Raw genomic sequence first — 19,489 nt, 5'->3', positions numbered from 1 at the left:
CCACATGGATAGTTTGGCACTAAATTTGTCCACTATAAGTTTCCAATGTTTCACTCTTTTCATGTTGGCACCAATGGGTAAACCAAGGAAAGAAAAAAGTAACCTTCCCACTTATTACCTTTGCCATGTTGTATACTTCTGTTTCTCCCACACCAACTCCAAACAAGCAAGATTTATTTAAATTAACCTTCAAACCCGAACATATATGAAGCATCTAAGTATCCGGTTCAAGTTCTTAATATTTCTTTCGGACCATTCACCCAAAAAAATCACATCATCTGCGTAGCAAAGGTGTGATATTTTAGGACCATTGTTCGGTAAGAAGACCCGTTAAAAATCCCACGATTAACCGCTCTTTTCATACTCACATCCAATGCTTCGAGTGCAAGTATAAATAAAAACAGTGATAACGGGTCACCTTGGCGTAATCCTCTAGTCATTTGGAACTCCATTGTAGGCGATCCATTCACCAATAGCGACGCCCGACTGGATTTTAAGCAAGCTCCCACCCACTTTCTCCATAGCAAAGGAAACTTAACTGCCTTGAGGTACTGGTATGCCTTTTCAAAATCCACTTTATTTTTTTATTTTTTGCTTTTGGCCCATGATATAACTTCACTTCAAAATCCACTTTATTTTTTATTTTATTTTTTTTTGCTTTTGGCCCATGATATAACTTCACTAACAATAAGAGGCACCTCTAGAATTGACATTCCTTCTACAAATCCCGTTTGTACCGGCGCGACAACATCGGGAGTTAGTGGAGGCAGCTCTTGGCCTAGGGGGAATTGGGATCACTTGTGAGAAAGGCAGGATTGGAGTTGCAACTGCGCGTTGAAATCATTTAATAATCAAGGGCAACAAATGGGAGTGGTGTGTGCCATGTGGTGGCCTAACGCATGTTTTTTTTTCCTTTTTTTTATTTAAGTAGGTTATAGACCATGTATAAAATATCTTATATAAATTAAAGATTATAAATATCATATAAAAATGCTTAAATTAAACCACCCACAATCAAAAAAAATATTAAAGTTTTTTCTTTGAAATTTTTAAAGAAAAATATAACATTTTTGAAATGAATTTACACATGTTAAGAGACCAATATATAACGGATAATTATTGCTAATTATCATTAAATACATAAGTTAAACCTTACAATTTAAACAACTTGAATTATTGAAATGGAACACTAACATGAATAATATGGTAGTACTTCTAAATGTTAAACATCAGATTGAGCATAGATTTCATTAACGATTTTCACTTTAATATAGATTGAGCATAGATTTCATTAACGATTTTCACTTTAATATAATGTTTTCTTTTCTTTTGTGTTTTTTTATGACAAGAATATTAAAGTTTAAATATTTATTAAAATGACCCAAAAAATTTTATACTCTGAAGTTTAACGACTTTATTTCTTTGGTTTTTTTTCTTTCGGTTGTTATACAGAGTGTCATTACCATAATTAACCAAACTGATATGATTGAAATTAAATTCCCGTCGAGTCGCACAGGGGATTTCAGTAATTATTATTTCAAATTATATATTTGTTTTTATTAATAACTAGCAAATCAAATATGTACCGTTAGTTTATCCCACTGATAAAATGTAAACTGAAGATGTTATATAAATATCCTCTACAATAATTAGAAATAACTTAATTATTATTGATCATCAATTAAAAGATAAGTTAAAGATTATATAAAAATTAATTTAAATACCCCATTAATTATTTATTCGTTTAATTTAAATACTCATTTAATTATTTATCAGTTTATAATTAGAATTTTAAATATTTTAATGAAAAAAGGAAATATAGACAAAGTCCATGTAATCTTTAAAAAATAAAGTTTAAGAAATTAACGCAAAGATAAACTGAATAATATATAACAATTATTTATAACTATATATTATTAGATATATTAATAATTAATAATATTAGATATTAATTTGAATATAGTATTAATTTCATATATAAATAAAAATTAGATAGGAGAATGACACATGATATTATATAAATAAATTAAGTTAAAGAATGACACATGAAATTAGATGAATTTTGTTAGTATTAAATTTTGGATGCCAGTGCGACTTGTACATCATATGTTTTAGTGATTTGTATAGAAGATTTAGTTTTAATTTCAAGTATAGTAATTGGGTAAAATAATAAAATATTTAAACTTCTTTATTTTAAAATTATTAATTTATATACTTTTTACGCCGTTATTATTTCTAATTTATACAATACTTGATTTTATATAAATTATTTTACTAACGAAGTATGTATTTGTTTTAATAAGTGAATAAATTTTTTATTCTATAATTTGGTTTGGTCTAAAAAACAATTCAATTGTGAAAACTAAACAGGGCCGTCTCCGAAAACTCTTGAAAAAATTTAGGCCTCGGGCGATTAAAAGAATTGGGCCCAAAATTATGGTTAAGGGTAAATAAATTACAAAAATAAAAACTTACTGATCGAGCAAAGACTCGAACTTGTGATCTTTACATTATTTTGAGTTGGTTTTTGTCACTACATCACCAATATTTTTTTGTATAATAAACGGATAAATATACTAAATATATAATTTAATAAATATATACAACATTATAAAGACTTTTCGGGCCTTTTGAAATTTTGGGCCTCGAGCGTCGGCACGGATTTGCCGGCCCAGAGCCGGCTCTGAAACTAAATATCCAAACATAATCTTTATATCAGCTTGTAAAAAGATTATTAGTGTTCCTACTTGTTTATGAATTTACATCGAGATAGTTGGTAAACGGGCAACAAACTGCGCCACTACCCCTTTTTTAATAGCAAAACTAAGCCTTTTAAAAACTACGTCCATAGATCTCGGGGTCATAACATTACTATGCATGATCCTTTGAACTCGACTTAGTAGGTCCACAGCCTCTAGCGCCAGAAAACTAAAAGTATCAAAAGCAAATGGGATAAGCACGTGCTGGTTGTCAAGGCACACTTTCTGATGTTTGGTCACTTTACCCGAAGTAGCCTTTAAAGCAGCCTGACCCACCATGAAAGCACTACCCCCTAAGCTCACAAGCAGGGAAACCCCTGTTAGATCCACACAGGCATGTTTTCCTCCTACTCATCCAAAGACCAGAATGTCGGCTGGTCGAAGGGTAGATCTCCCTTCCAACGGGTCTGTTAAGAAATTAACGGGTGCCTCTTTCTTAGCAGAAATACCAGCGCACTTGAATATATCAAAAAGGATATCCCTAACCAAATCATATCGGTATTTGACACACCTAAAAGTAGTAATGATGTGCAAATGTAAGGTTATTGAAAAGATGTTTTTGGGGCTGTAGAGAAAATTGGTGTTTTGATAATTTTGTAAAAAAATATAATATGGTGGTTGATTCGACGTGTTTATGAGTGTATTTAGCCCTTTTGTGGTGGGCTTATTTGTTAACACTTATTATCATTTAAAATATAAGTATGACATTGTTTATAAAGTATACATTGGTTACAAGATACGGTAAACTCATAACTCTTGGAATCTAATACGTGATTATTAATAATAAAACTTTTGATATTTTTTAGTGATATTATTAAAAGTGTGATAATTCATGTTTATAGACTCTAAAAACCTCCCCTTGAAAATAAATTAACCAATAAATCCAACAACGAAACTGAACCTTCAACGAATCTAACCTGGAATATTGCAAAACAGTAGGTTTATTATTTAAGATATGAATACTACCTCCATTTTTAAATGAAGTTATTTTTACGAGTGCATTCTCTTGATATTTTCATTTTGTGTTGATATTATTAATTTATTATGCATGAATCACGATGTTTCTGATTGTCTAGACTTGTTAACTTGTACTTCAAAACATATAGGAGGCTTTATTGTGTTTGTACTATTATGACATTTTGTTTCACTTGACACATGTTAATACATTTACCCAAACTTTAAGCTTTAGGCTACATAGAGTGGGGCGCCCTGTTCCATGTCGGTCATATAAAGGCTTATAGCATGGCGCTATAGATCAACTCGCCAGCCACATAAGGGTGAAGGGGGTGCTCACCTAATAGGTGAGTCCCCTCTCTTACGTCAAACCAATCCCCGTGTGCCACGTCAACTCCCCTCTTAAACTCCCCTAACACCCCCATTTGATGGCGCCACTCCCCTATTAGGTGAATTGGGTTTTTTTTTTTTAAAAAAAAAAAAAAAAAAAAAGGAAAGCATTGATTGGTTGAAAGTGGGCTGGCCCCACCACCTTTCCCCTCTCTCCTTCGGTGAGCCGCCACCCCTTTGCCTACCTCTCTCTTCCCCGATTCACTCCCCCGCCTTAACGGCGGTACCCACCTAATCGGCAAAAGGGATCCCCGAGGTGAGTCCCCGAAGACACCCCGTCCTCCCTAACGGGTGTTAAGAGGGAGAATTGAGTGGGGTTTATGTGTATAAACCAATCAGATTTGCTTTTTTTTTTTCCTCTTTTTTTTCTTTATTAATTAATAGTTAAAGGGGCTTTATCCCACCGTATGGTAGTTAACAATAAAACCCATTGCTTACGTGACACTAATGTAGTGTATTAAAGCTCTGAGGGACTTTATCTCACACCATATAGCCTTAGTGTTAGTTCCATATGAGTAGGGACAGTAGAAAAACTCAAACCCGATAGAAAAATCTGGAAACCCCAAGATTCAAGATGAGTATCTGGTATGAGATTAAAAAGTAATTGTCTGTCCAGGTAGGAATATGGTTTCAGGCAATAGTCGCCCTGATTAGGCGAAACATATATGCATGTTTACCTGAAGCGTACATGAAAATATTCTTTTTTTACTTTACCTTAGGAAATAGAGTATGTGATTTATCATATTATAAACTAGTTTAAGTACTCGTGTGTGGCTTCACAAAAATATATTATTTAGCACTGTTGACAAATATTTTAGTGAAAGAAACATTTCAGTACTAACATAAATATTAAATTACACTTAAATGAAATAAATGAATACGAAATGTAACTTGGACGTAATAGAATTGGCTTGATTTTTGGTCCAGACTAATGCACTTTGGTCGTTTTTTCTCACATGATACGCAATGTTACTTGGACGTTATGGCTTCGGCTCATCGGATTTGGTTTTTATTTTGACCCGTTATGCGACCAAGCACGTTTGCCACAGATCGGTCTATAGAACGCCATGGTTAACAACCAACAAGATAATAGAATACATCATAGCACTAATTTATATGAATAAACAATTATAAGTTTTTTTTTCTTAAATAGCAAAGTCGTTATGATGGACATGAATTTTATTTTAATCTCGAGACACTACAAATATCCAATTATAAGTTATTTATTTTAATGGACAAGGTAATCGTATTGCAAAAGGAACGTGTAAATGGGATTATAGACCCATGTATTACACGAGGTTGTATAATAAAAACCATATAATTATATAATTTGTAAAAAACAACTTCATATAATTGACTTATTATTGTAACCATATGACAATTCACACAACTAACTTGAATTTATCTAAAAACCGGCCTATGTTAATCAGCAACACACTGAGATATTATAATAGCCCGTGTGTTACATTCGTTGAATTCTGAAAAAATGTGTTTGGTATGAATTAGAATAATGAGTTTATGAGGTATGAGTCAATTATATAACAAACTGAATTAAATTATAATCAATAAGTTTTTTGTTGGTTTAATACAGTGGAACTTATGTCCATCATCGACAAAAATATTGTATTTCTGGTACTAAATTGTTATCTTTTTGTGCGAAGCCAACAACATGTCCAAGTTAAAAGTGATTATGTCCTACTATCTAATCAAAATTATAGGATTCATATTAATAAAAAATGTTGAATAAAATAAAAACATGAAGTAGAAAATTATGATGACTTACAACACTTAACCAAAAGTCAGTAATGACTAAATGATGTCACTGTGATAATCGTACAAAGGCTTCCGAACCTTGTTATATATATGCTCGACTTCCAATACTTTATCGTTTGCCTCATCATTGATTGATCTTAAACTAAAATAAAAGATATAAATTAGGATATAACAGATTATCATATTTAGATATTCAAATGCTTAAACTTAAAAATGTGAAGTATATTTTTAAAAATATACTTGAATTCTAGATATTTCTGATCTAGTTATAGATATTTTGTTATAATCTGTTGTTCAAGTTGTTAAGGTTTTACTCGAATAACTCCAAATTTTATAAACTCCACAAGTCGTGGTTCACTTTCGAGTTGGTTCATTTTGACAGTATAAGATGATGGCACAAAAAAAAAAATGGTTGGAAAGGATCATAGTATATTACAAAACAATCTTTTCCGAATTGTGATTCTAGAAATTTGAATACTTACACATACACCTTCAATAGACAAAATCTCTTGTCAAATGTTGGCGTTTATGTTATCTGCCACAAAATAAAATTCACCTAGTTAGTTTGTATAATTTATGGAATATAGTATTATTTAATAGCTGAACATGGCAAAACAAACCTCCGCACCATATAACTTACTCATTTCATCCCTAGAAGACACCGATATTTGAGCTTAAGCCTTTGTTTCATTTAATAAATTATATAACCCTATAAAAGTTCAAACACAACTAAATAAACATTTATGTATACCAAAAGGTTAAATATAAAAAAAAAGCATGCATTAGTGATGACCAAAGACAATGGATCTGACTTGGTATGAAATGATATGTCTTGAATGCATTTTACTTTTAGATGTATTCTCAAGTAGAATTCTTCCTCTGCAGATTTAGTGATGTATGTGCTTGATATAAATTATCAAAATTAAATATGAATAACAATAATATTGCAACTTTTTTTTTATCAAAATCTAGTCCAATCATAGTATGATTCAGTTCTGATTTGTCCATTGCCAAGTGTGCTTCTAAGATTATTTCAGCATTTTCCTTGATGACTTGTGGTACAATATGGTGACTACAGTAGCAACTGCCTCAACAATTTAAATATTTATTTATTTTCTCACATAGTCACATGGAATAAATAAGTATGCAATTAACATTATCATTTTATATACACACATACGCACTTATTGCAACTCAGGTAGCTTCCTTTCTACTTATTTTACTGCATCATGACGTTCTTAGATCTGTGCAAAGGTGTCAAGTGCCTACAACAATACAAGAAAATATAAATACGACAAAATCCCGCAAAAAAACCCATTAAAAATCTACCCCACACATATAAATAACTAACCTATCCTTGACCATGTTCCTGGATTGCTTTGAACGTAGCAAAAAAGGAGTAACAATCTAGTTTGGATATTTATCAACAGAAATTTGGACATAGCAAAAAAGGAATAACAATCCATTCTGGATAAGCTTGGAGAACACACCAATATCAAACGATGAAAGAATCAGAAATCAACGTACCTTCGTGGCTACTCGATTTTGACTTGGACATCAACGTAAAATCCTTCTACTGAACATAGAATCAATTAAAAAGTTTAAAGAAATCAAAAGTAGAGTTTAAAAAAACTTAAATAAATTTATCATCATTTGTAAACAAATGAACATGAAAATTGCAAAACAAATACTAAGAATGATAACCAGATACAAAACTGAACTTTGTTTTACTTAAGACAACAGTAACCTGGAAGATGTAGAGTAGAATTCAAAAGTATTATGGATGAGGGTTAGAAAAATATTGCGATCAACATAGATGAGCGGAAGATTTGAAGTCAAAACATATTAATTTGATCGACCACAAAATGTGCAACAAATATTTTAATTCAGAATTCAAATTTTGAATTGAAGTATAAACATCCTAAGTTAATTTTCCTTAAAAAATACCAACATGAACGAACGAAACTACCAACGAATTAAGACCACATTTTGAGGTATACGTGGCGAAAGCCGAAAAGAAGAAAAGAAGGCTTGTGAGTGATGCCACTTGTCAAGAAAATAAGGAGGGCTCTTGTATAGATGGGACGTAATCTAAATCTAATAAGGCTTTCTTATGTTATATAGTATAGATTTGTTGTATGTATACAAAAAATATAGTTTATATCAAAGTTAGAATGGTTAAGAGTTGTTCTTAGAATCTCAACAGATAGTATGTAACGAAGTTAGCTGATAAGTTGTTATACATGTAATACCTAGTGGATAATGTGTAATCAGATACCTAACGAGTATAGGGCTTAATTTTACAATTGGATATGAGATTGAGGTTACCAATACCAGTCTATTTGACATCCCTACATGAGATAAAAATCATTTTAGCTTGTACTCATTGTCACATGCCCCTTAGAATGATATTGATCATGTTAACACATTTAAACAATTAGTGGTTTAGAGTTTTCTGAAATTATCATAGCATGCCTAATAAGGTCCTCAAAAATGACATTGTCTTTTGCCCCTCTCACAACCAAATAACTCACTAACAACTAGGGATATTTAACGAATCGAATTTCAAATATTAGAATTAATCAAATCGAATTGTTTGAATTTAAAATTTGAATTCATTTTTGAGTTTTTCAGTACTTATTATAATATTGAACACATCAAACATTGGGGGATGAATGTACAAATTTTGGACTTTAGGTTTAGAGATTTAGTTTATATTTTAGGATAATAGTAAGGAATAACGAATTAGTAGGCCTAAACGTGAATAAAATTCTTAGAAGCTTTTTTGGTTGTCTATGTGTATATGAAAATAAAATGCATCTTAAAAGTTTTGAATCGAATTTAAAAAACATATTTCCTACATGATTACTAAATAGAATTCTGAATTTTAATTACCAGATTCGAACCTTGAAATTTTAATTCGATTTGCATTGAATTTCAAGTTTTTTTAGTCTGATTCAACTACTGAACAACCCTAGTAAAAACTCATCTTCTTTCTTCTCTGACCTTCATTCCACTCACATCCACCCAACCTACCCATTTTTGGCCAAAAATTCCTACCCATCTTCTCTCCTCCACCTCACCCTCTCAATCCTAAAAAAGTAACCAAAAGCACTTTTATTGGTGAAACTCTTGCGTGGTTGGTACTATGCCATGTTTGGTGTTAATCCGCAATCCGAATACGTCCCCTACTACAAACACATCATTTGAGACATTGATAGTGTGATAGTACGTTGGTAGTGTGACTCCTAGAGTATATACTTTTTTTTTGGAACGGCGACTTTCTTATATAAGGCTATCGCACTCTCCAAATTGGAGAGCCCCATTGCCCTACTCCGGTCAAACTATGTTGTCTTAATCGGGCCCCATTCCTAGAGTATATAGTTGAGAGAGATTTATTGTTGTAAATGAACATCAAGGAATGGAAGATAGATAGATTTCATTGCTGACCGTTAAACTATAGTTTAAACTTTATATTTCATATCTTTCCCTAAAGTTAGAAATTGTGACATGTCCTAAAAGCATGAGTAGTGGTACACATGAATAATACCCTCACCTATAGGTGGTGTGCGTCATGTGACAGTCAGTCAGCAATGAAGTATTATGGGATGTTTTTCTAAAGTGGGTGTAGTGGAGATGTATGCATTGTGGAGCATTATATTAAAACATGTGTAATAGAATAAATTTAAATAAAAACCATCAAAAAAATCTTATTGGCCAAAGGTAAACCATCAGGGAAGTTATTGGCCAAAAGGAATGAACAAAGGCGGTGAAAAAGAACACCAAACCATTTTTTTTGTAAAAAACGCCCAGGAGGCGGTCATGGGGCGTGGAGGGACTTTTTGAGAGGAAAAAACGTCCAAAAACCCCAGTACAGGTGGCCTGATATTGTTTCCAATGCTATTATTCAATATTTATTTACGCTACATAACATTTACTATCTTTAGTTTTTTTATAAAAGTGATATTCATTTCAAATCTAGGTGATTAAAGGTGGCTCAAGGTGGAGGTTCGTGTAGGGACCATGATGTGGAGAATGATTGAATGAACATCCACATTTTTGTCCATTGTATTGTCACACACCACTTATCGAGGCTTATATGTAATTGTTGGAAGATAAGCTACTTCAACGTGGACAATAGTTTTGAGGAGGCAATAATGCAAATGTTGTCTTGTACATTGTGTTAGGTGATCAAATCAAACCTAAAATACAAATAAATGATTTTGTTTCCGTTTGAACTAACTTATTGGTAACATGCATTGTCTTGTTGTACTCTTTCACAATTGTTTTGTACTTGGTTTTGTTAACATGTATTGTACAAGTTGTCATAGATTAGTACTTGGTTTTGTTAATATGTATTGTACAAGTTGTCATAGATTTAGGTAAGTATGAAAGCAACCAATAATATAAAAAAGAGTTAACTTCCATTTTGTTTTCTGTGATTTGGTCATTTTAACGGTTTTACCCCAACAGTTTAAAAAAGCCATTTTCCTCCCTGATTTTTCTAACTTATCATCATTTTGCTCCCCGCCTCTAACTCCATCCAAAAGATCCATTAACTAGAAGGGTATTTTGGTAATTTTATAGATAAAAGCAAGGACATATAAGTATTTTCACCTAAATAAACATATAACTTGTTTATTTACATGTATATAAGTAATTCTTTTCTGATCCCCATCTTTCCAACCACTCTTTCTATCGGCCACCACCATCCACCACCACCTGTTGTAACACCCCGTGTTACTGAATGTCAAAGTCAAAGTCAAAGTCAAAGTAAAGATTGACTTCTTTGACTATAGTTAGTCTATTCTATGTTGGTGTTTCTGTTAGTTGTATTATGTGGAGTAAGTGTTATTAATCAAAGTAATCGAATGTTCAAATCGATGTGAAACGCTAAACGACTGTGAATAGTAGAAAGTAACAATGCGATAAAGTCAATCAATCAATAATCAAGCTAATCGAATCATCATCGAACTCGAAACTCGAATTACGCGAATTCTGGGGTTAGTATACGTGTGTGTGTGCCTTATGTGTTACTTGTGCATGTTTACTTTATGTGATGTGTGGTAATCAATCGAAACTCGAATCAAAACTCGAAACTCAATCGAACTCAATTGAAATCGAATCATGATAAATGGTGGCGAAAAGATAGTGTGAAATATAGATGCTTGTATGTAGATATAGTGGTTGGGATTAAAAGTAGTTTGAATAGGAAACTCTATCGTATCCGTATCATCCTCAATCGATATCGAAATATCAGAAATCGTCGCACCGAACGCTCGAAACAGGCTGTTGATCGATCAGGCTCCTAGCCGATCTAACAGCCCAGCCGATCGGGTGGACTGTCCGATCGAGTAGGCTGTCCGATCGGGATGCCTGGCCGATTGGCCAGCCCTTTCCTCTTTGGGAAGCCTATAAATAGCCCTGTCATTGTCATTCTTCCACTTTTGGAAACTCTCTGACCGACCAGCTCGTGTTCTTCACTATTTCTCATATTTCTCTTAATCCCGGTAAGATTTCATCCTAAATCTTGTACTTTCTTGATCAATGCACGCTCCTACACCTTTCTATCTTTCAAATCTTGATTTCTAACCGTGAAATCATCAAGATCTAAGTGTTCTAAGATGATGTCATCATGGTGTTCTTAAAGAACTTCATGTTTTGGCTTCAATCCACCAAGAATCACTTGGATCTAGCCGATTTCCACATAAACAAACAAAGATCTATCTTAGATCTAAACATTTACAGGATGTAAAGGATGGAAAGATGGATTTTCCAACTTTCTTTCAACTCTTTTACACTCAATACCTTCAAACCGGTAGAAACGGAGCTTAAGCCAACTCACTAATCATTCTAATAGTTGTGTGGTTCAAGATTCGGATTCTATCTACGAGGTTCACCGATTTCAGGTTAAACTTAAAACTCCGTTCCGAACCGTTCACCGGCCGGACTTGGGTGATTCCTGTCCGAGCAGGGGAAACAAGTAAGAACGAAGGTTCTATGGTTCAACTCGTTGTCAAAATACCTCGATATAACGACAAGAAATCAGAACAGCCAAGTGTTAGACGAACAGGCCGACCAGGTCAGGATGCTGACCGATCGGACAGGCTGTTCGAACGAACAGCCCAACCGATCGGACATGTCAGCCGATCGATCAGGCCAGCCGATCGGCTAGCACATGGCCCCACACTTTAACAAATTAATGAAGTCTAGTGTTGAACGAAGTACTGTTCGATCGAACCACGGTTAGATTTGAATTACTCTTCGGATCATGAGATACTATGCTTCAACACTTAATCGATTTTCAACTCGTTCGACGTATTGGAGTGCCACCCGATCGAACATGCCGTCCGATCAGGTGACATCCCGCGGAGGACTTATTACTGAAGTACCTAACCGATCGGTTAAGCCGGCCGATCGAACGGCCCGTTCGATCGATCGACCTGAAAGGTAAGGACACTTCAATGTTCTCAAATACTACAACGAAAACTTCAAAAGGACAAGCCATCATACACAAACACATCCTACTCAGAGGAAGAAACAATCCACTCGAACAGCCCAACCGATCGAGCCTACCGGCCGACCGAACAGACTGTCCGAACGGACTGTCAAACCGAACGAACAACCCGTCCGATCGAACCTACCGTTCGATCGACCAGGCTGCTCGACCCATCAACACTTGTATTCATTTTACGCGTTACTCATCATTATGATATTGAACTATTCAGGCTAACCCTACTCTCAAGCGCTCCCTTCAATCCATCAACCGCTGTGAGTATACTCGATCCCTTTTTGCTTTTAGCACTTTTGGGTGTTACATACGTTACTTATACGAAATCACATCGAACACACTACTCAATCATTTCAAACGCTAACCGTTACCGCATGTATTACGTGACTAAATGAATGCTTGTTGTTATGTTTACACATGGAATGCTGTCTACCTGCCTTAACGACGATAGTACTATAGTTTGGACTCAGCACCCGTTCACACGGGGGTTGTTAAGGACAATTACTTACATGGATTACGGTGGTAATCATGTATTGCGAACTGCCTTGGGCAGTCAACCCGCAATCATTGGTATCGATAGATCCATGTCGATAATTAACATGCTTCGTTTTCCTCTGTGTACGTGCTGGTTATGCGTAAACTATTTCGAACTCTATTATGCTATTATCAAACTTGTATGCTCACCTTTACATTTTACGTATTGACTTTATTTTAATGTATGTGGCAGGCAACTAGGATGCTTATCTACTAGGAAGGCGAGCTTAGAATAAGCGTCTAGAGCATAGTTGTCTGTAGATCTTGCAGATCGAGTCTCTAGAAGCATTTGAACAATTTTTATATTTAAAATCTGAGTTGTCGGAACAGAATATTTGACTTGATGTTATTTGTAATAATTTGTTTGCTATTTGAGGTACGGTATGGGACGTATTATATAAATTGAATAGTGATAATAATTGTTATGGAAACTTCTGGACAATCTGTTTCGCTCAGTGCCATGCCCCGATGATTCCGCCATCGGTTGGGGTGTGACAGATTGGTATCAGAGCCATAACTATAGGGAATTAGGCTAGACATGACCTAGTCCAGGTCGCTGTCTTAGAGACCTAGACTATAGTTAGGAACCAACAGACCAAACTTATGTGCTATACCCAGCTATTTCTCGCTATCACTGCACTCAAATTTTCAAATAGAGTCAAGCGATTTAGTCGGGATTAGGTGTGAAAACCGCAAACTCTCGACTAAATTGCTTGGTCAATGCCGATTTTATCAATTTATCAATGATTTCCTCATTATTTTCGATAACGAACGAGGAGAATTATACCAAATCAGGAGTGAAATCCATATTTTGATGAATAATCTCCTCAATTTTGCTAAAGCAAGGAAGAAGTTGCTAAGCTAGGGGTGAAACCCTAACCTTGACAACTTGCTCCGAATTTTATTTTATCTCACCAAAGCCTCGACGGACTCCAATGACCTGAACTCACGAGTATGACCTAGGGAATGCGTGCTGAATGCCCAAGAAACGAGGCAGAGACACGATCCCGAAAGTCAAAATGTGACGACAAGTCTATTGTGAATAGTCGAATCGCTTTGGGTAGTCAACGTCTAATAGCCGCAGACAATCTATTTCTCGATTTTATGTGTTTCGATTCTGAGCCCACAATTGCTTACTCTGATCATTCGTCGATTTTATATGTTTTATGTGTATATACCTGTTTATGTGTTTAAATTTTTGGAGAATTATTCTATTTTTGCTATCACTTCGATCGACACACACGACCCGCATTGCTATTCTATCTCAAGACGCTAACAAGTCGTTGCAATTTTAGACGATATTATGCTATGATATACGATTATACTATACTACTCGACATGCTAAACGACTATACGATGCTACTCGATATGCTATACGCGACCGATACATACGAACGACACGCGAACTTGAATGATAGGTTTCTGTATTTTGACTGCCTCTGTGATCAAATAGGAATGTGCTTCTATGTTTATGTGTCTTTGTGCTCTACGTGCTTATGTGACTACGTGAATCTGTGACTATGTGCTTATGTGTTTATGTGATACATGTTTCGACGTGTTCCTGAGCTTTAGTAAGTAGTAGACGTGTGAGGTGAGATTCGATTTTGATGTGTCTGAGACCTATGACGATGTCTGTTGCAGACCATGTCGTCATCAGGACACCAAACCCCTCTTACCCACCAAGAAAAGCGAGACCGTCGTCTTGCTGCTATCATCGCCAAGCAAGTGGCAAAAGCTGTGAGCGATGTTTATGAAAATGTCAGCAAATCTTCTGAGGAGTCGCGAACTGAAGCTCCTAAAGATGCTAACAAGACTGTTTTTAGCTTCAAACAGTTCAAGGCATGCGAACCAAAAGAATTTACCGGGGAAGATGTCCCTACCGCCATGTTTCAATGGTTTGATTCGGTTGAAGTCACTCTGCGCCAAAGCGGCTGTCCTGAAAACCTCCGTACCCTAAATGCGACCGGCGTTTTCCAGTCCCGAGCTTTGGACTGGTGGACGGCCGAACGGAACAAACATGGGAATGATGCAGCTTATGAGCTGACTTGGGAAGAGCTGAAAGCCATCATGATGGACGAATTCTGCCCTCCCCATGAACGCCAAAAGCTGGAGGACGAATTTTGGAACATTAAGCAGAAGGATGGAGATAACGTTGCCCTGACTGCTCGCTTTAAACAGCTCAGCAGATGCCGATCAAGTCAAGACGTCAGATATGGCCATCAAGAAGTACATTCGAGCTCTACGCGATTGCGTTGCCGATTTTGTTCACGCCGCGAAAACCTCATCGATCGAGGAAACTTACTTGCTTGCCGCCGAGATCAATGACAAGCGAGTAAAGCTGGTTTCTAGGATAAGCCATCCAAGTCTCTGCATCAAGCTACTACTGCACCAACCGCCGAGACCACCACTGCTCAACCATCCAAGTCATCACGCCGCAAGAAGAAGCACAACAACAGCAGCTCCAGCAACAAGAACTGTGCTGTCACAACCACTGCTGCTCCTCTGCAAGCCGTACCGGCTCAAAAGCAGTCTCACCACCGACCAGCACCAGTGACCAATGCACCGCCAGCAAAGCGAGCATACACAGGTCCCCACCCGCTCTGCCCGACATGCTCATATCATCATCCGGTGGGACTTGCCTGTCGTTTCTGTGCTCATTGCAACCTCTACGGTCATTTCACTGCCAATTGTCGCTATGGTCCTCGTCAAGACCTAGTTCAAGCCACTGCTCATCAAGCTCTACTCCCAGCCCCTCAAGACCAACACGCAGCTCAAGCGCCCGCAGTCAATGCTCGAGTCTGCTTTTCATGTGGTGATCCTAACCACTTTGCAAACATGTGCCCGAACAGGGTTGTGAAACAAGAGCCCCAGCAGCAGCAGCAGCCTCAGCAGCAGCAACAAGCAGCACGTGCCAGAACCTTCAACATCAACGCTCGTCAAGCCCAGGCTGAAACAACGTGGTTAATGGTACGTTCCTTGTGAATGGTATTTATGCATCATGTTTGTTTGATACTGGAGCCGATAACAGCTTTGTGTCATTTGAATTCGAGAAGCTCCTTAGTCGTAAGCGTTCTTATCTCCCCTCGTCATTCGAAGTTGAAGTCGCTACTGGAAGAACTGTCGCCGTAAATTCTGTTATTCGTGATTGTACTCTCGAGCTCAACAATCACGTCTTCCCAATCGACCTTATTCCGATGCAGCTCGGAAGTTTTGACCTCATAGTAGGCATGGACTTTCTACGCGAAAACCATGATGAAGTTGTTTGCTTCGACAAGATGATTCGATTCTCGCTCGCAAATGGTGATTTATTATGTGTGTACGGTGAAACTGTTTCGAAAGGTCTCAAGCTCATGTCATGTGTCCAAGCTAGCAAGTATATCCGCAAGGAATACAGAGCTTTCTTGGCCAACATTGTAGTAGCGGAGAAGGAAAAGAAAACGAAGGCCGAAGTCAAAGACGTCCCAGTGGTCCGTGAATTTCCTCAGGTGTTCCCTGATGATCTTCTTGGGCTACCGCCAAGTCATGATATCGACTTTCGTATCGACCTCATTCCTGGAGCTAACCCCGTTGCCAAAGCTCCTTATCGACTCGCGCCATCCAAAATGAGGGAACTTTCGAACCAACTCCAGGAATTACTTGAAAAAGGCTTTATTCGCCCGAGCACCTCTCCTTGGGGCGCGCCAGTCCTTTTCGTTAAAAAGAAGGATGGGTCGTTCAGGATGTGCATCGACTATCGGGAATTGAATAAGCTAACATCAAGAACCGTTACCCTCTACCTCGCATCGACGATTTGTTTGATCAGCTACAAGGAGCTACGTGTTTCTCGAAGATCGATCTACGCTCAGGTTATCATCAATTGCGCATTCAAGAAGAAGATATACCCAAAACCGCTTTTCGCACTCGTTACGGCCACTATGAGTTCGTTGTTATGCCTTTTGGTTTAACCAACGCACCCGCGGTTTTCATGGATCTGATGAATCGCGTGTGTAAGCCATTTCTAGACCGTTTCGTCATCGTGTTCATCGACGATGTCTTGATTTATTCCAAGTCGAAATCCGAACACGCGCAACATCTACGTTTAGTTCTCGAGCTACTCCAGGGGAATCAACTCTATGCCAAGTTCTCCAAGTGCGAATTCTGGGAGGAGGAGGTTCAGTTTCTGGGTCACATCGTAAATAGTCAAGGTATTCATGTCGATCCCGCGAAGATTGAAGCAGTTAAGAGCTAGATTACGCCTAAGAACCCGTCTGAAGTCCGTTCTTTTCTCGGACTAGCGGGCTATTATCGACGATTTATCGAAGGATTCTCTAAAATCGCTGTGCCGCTTACCGCCCTTACTCATAAAGACAAGCCTTTTATTTTGGGGAACTGAACAAGAGTCTACCTTTCAAACCCTCAAGCATATGCTTTGCAATGCTCCTGTTCTCACGTTGCCCGACGGAAACAACGATTTCATTGTCTATTGTGCTGCTTCCAACCTTGGTCTTGGTTGCGTTCTCATGCAGCGGGACAAGGTTATAGCTTACGCATCTCGTCAGCTCAAAATCCATGAGAAGAACTATACAACCCATGATCTCGAGCTAGGTGCAGTTGTTTTTGCATTGAAGATTTGGCGACACTGCCTGTATGGTACCAAGTGTACGATCTTCACCGATCACAGGAGTTTACAACACATCTTTAATCAGAAAGAACTTAACATGCGTCAACGCCGATGGGTAGAACTTCTTAACGATTACGACTGTGAGATTCGTTATCACCCAGGCAAGGAAAATGTGGTTGCCAACGCGCTCAGCAGACGGAGTTATTTGCTCAGTATTCACAATACTCAAGCCCAGTACGATCTCGAAACCCTCATCCGCGAAGCCCAACATGCTTGCTTTAATGAACGCACCTTGAAGAAGGATAGAATCTATCATAATGGAGCTCAACTTGTAAGCAAATTGAATGGGATCTTCTATTATCTAGACCGAATTTGGGTCCCTAAGCGGACCGATTTGCGAAAGATTTTGATGGATGAAGCCCACAAATCCCGATATTCTATTCATCCCGGTGCCGATAAAATGTAATAGGACCTTCGCTACAAGTACTGGTGGCCGGGCATGAAACGGGATATCGCTCTCTATGTTGGAAGTTGCCTGACTTGTGCGAGAGTTAAGGCTGAACATCAACGACCTTCTGGCTTACTCGAACAACCACCAATCCCTATATGGAAGTGGGAGAGTATAGCTATGGATTTCATAACCAAACTTCCGCCCACGCCATCAGGTCATGACAGCATTTGGGTTATAGTTGATCGTTTGACCAAATCAGCCCACTTTTTGCCAATACGGGAAGACTACAAGGTAGAACGACTAGCCCGAATCTACACCGACGAGATCATTTGTAATCATGGTACGCCTCGCGACATCATCTCTGACCGTGATGCTCGGTTTACCTCGCGATTGTGGGAAACGTTTCAAGCAGCTCTTGGTTTTATTAGTTACTTACCATACTCTTGGATCTCATAGAAGACCGCGACGCTTAACTTAAGTACCGCATTCCATCCTCAAACCGACGGACAGACTGAAAGAACGATCCGTACTCTTGAAGACATGCTCCGTGCGTGTGTCATAGACTTCGGTGGTAGTTGGAACAAATACCTACCGTTAGTCGAATTCTCGTACAACAACAGCTATCATGCCAACATACAAATGGCACCATTTGAGGCCCTACATGGAAGAAGATGTCGATCGCCTATTGTATGGCACGAGATCGGTCACTCGCAATTAACCGGTCCTGAGCTTTTACAAGAAACGACTGACAAAATCCTTCAGATTCGAGACAACTTGGTGAAAGCTCGAGACAGACAGAAAAGTTACGCCGATAGAAGACGCAAGCCCCTTGAATTTGACGTTGGCGACTACGTACTCCTAAAGGTATCACCTTGGAAGGGTGTGGTCAGATTCGGCAAGAAAGGGAAACTAGCACCTCGATATGTCGGACCTTTTAAGATTCTGGAAAGGATCAGAAAAGTCGCCTACAGACTCGAACTACCGGAGGAACCTAGTAACGTCCACCCGACTTTCCATGTGTCGAACCTCCGAAAGTGTCTAGCTGACCATGATCTCATAGTACCTCTCGATGACCTTCAAGTCAACGAAACGCTACACTTCATGGAGAAGCCTGTCGAAATCATGGATCGCCAAACCGAGCAACTCATGCGCTCGCGCATTCCTATTGTGAAAGTCCGATGGGAAGGAAAACGAGGCGCATAGTTCACTTGGGAACTCGAAAGCGACATGAAGGCGAAGTACCCAGAGTTGTTCAGGTGAGATCCGAGAGAGAGAAAGTAGCAAAAGGTGATTCACGGTGCTGTGCAGCTTTCAGCCTAATTTCGGGACGAAATTCCCTAAACAAGGGGAGGCTGTAACACCCCGTGTTACCGAATGTCAAAGTCAAAGTCAAATTCAAGATTGACTTCTTTGACAATAGTTAGTCTATTTGATGTTGGTGTTTCTGTTAGTTGTATTATGTGGAGTAAGTGTAATTAATCAAAGTAATCGAATGTTCAAAACGATGTGAAACGCTA

At 37.7% G+C, this 19,489-nt stretch overlaps 1 long non-coding RNA gene across 3 annotated transcripts; it reads right to left on the bottom strand.

Annotated features, from left to right (window-relative positions):
* Positions 1–5,779: 5,779 nt before the first annotated feature.
* LOC110864050 lies at positions 5,780–7,842 on the bottom strand. 3 transcript variants are annotated; one of them, XR_004861530.1, is made up of 6 exons: positions 7,624–7,838; positions 7,228–7,452; positions 7,061–7,141; positions 6,517–6,585; positions 6,359–6,411; positions 5,780–6,018 (listed from the first exon to the last, which is right to left on the bottom strand). It is a non-coding gene; the product is annotated as an uncharacterized LOC110864050 (long non-coding RNA). The 3 variants fall into 3 exon arrangements; XR_004861531.1 differs by having other exon boundaries at positions 6,505–6,585; positions 7,228–7,842; XR_002549576.2 differs by having other exon boundaries at positions 7,228–7,836.
* Positions 7,843–19,489: the final 11,647 nt, after the last annotated feature.

This window comes from Helianthus annuus, chromosome 6 (genome assembly GCF_002127325.2).
Source record: "Helianthus annuus cultivar XRQ/B chromosome 6, HanXRQr2.0-SUNRISE, whole genome shotgun sequence".
Classification (NCBI taxonomy): domain Eukaryota; kingdom Viridiplantae; phylum Streptophyta; class Magnoliopsida; order Asterales; family Asteraceae; genus Helianthus; species Helianthus annuus.
Note: the sequence above shows the minus strand (reverse complement) of the source record. Positions and strands in the feature narration are given on the sequence as shown.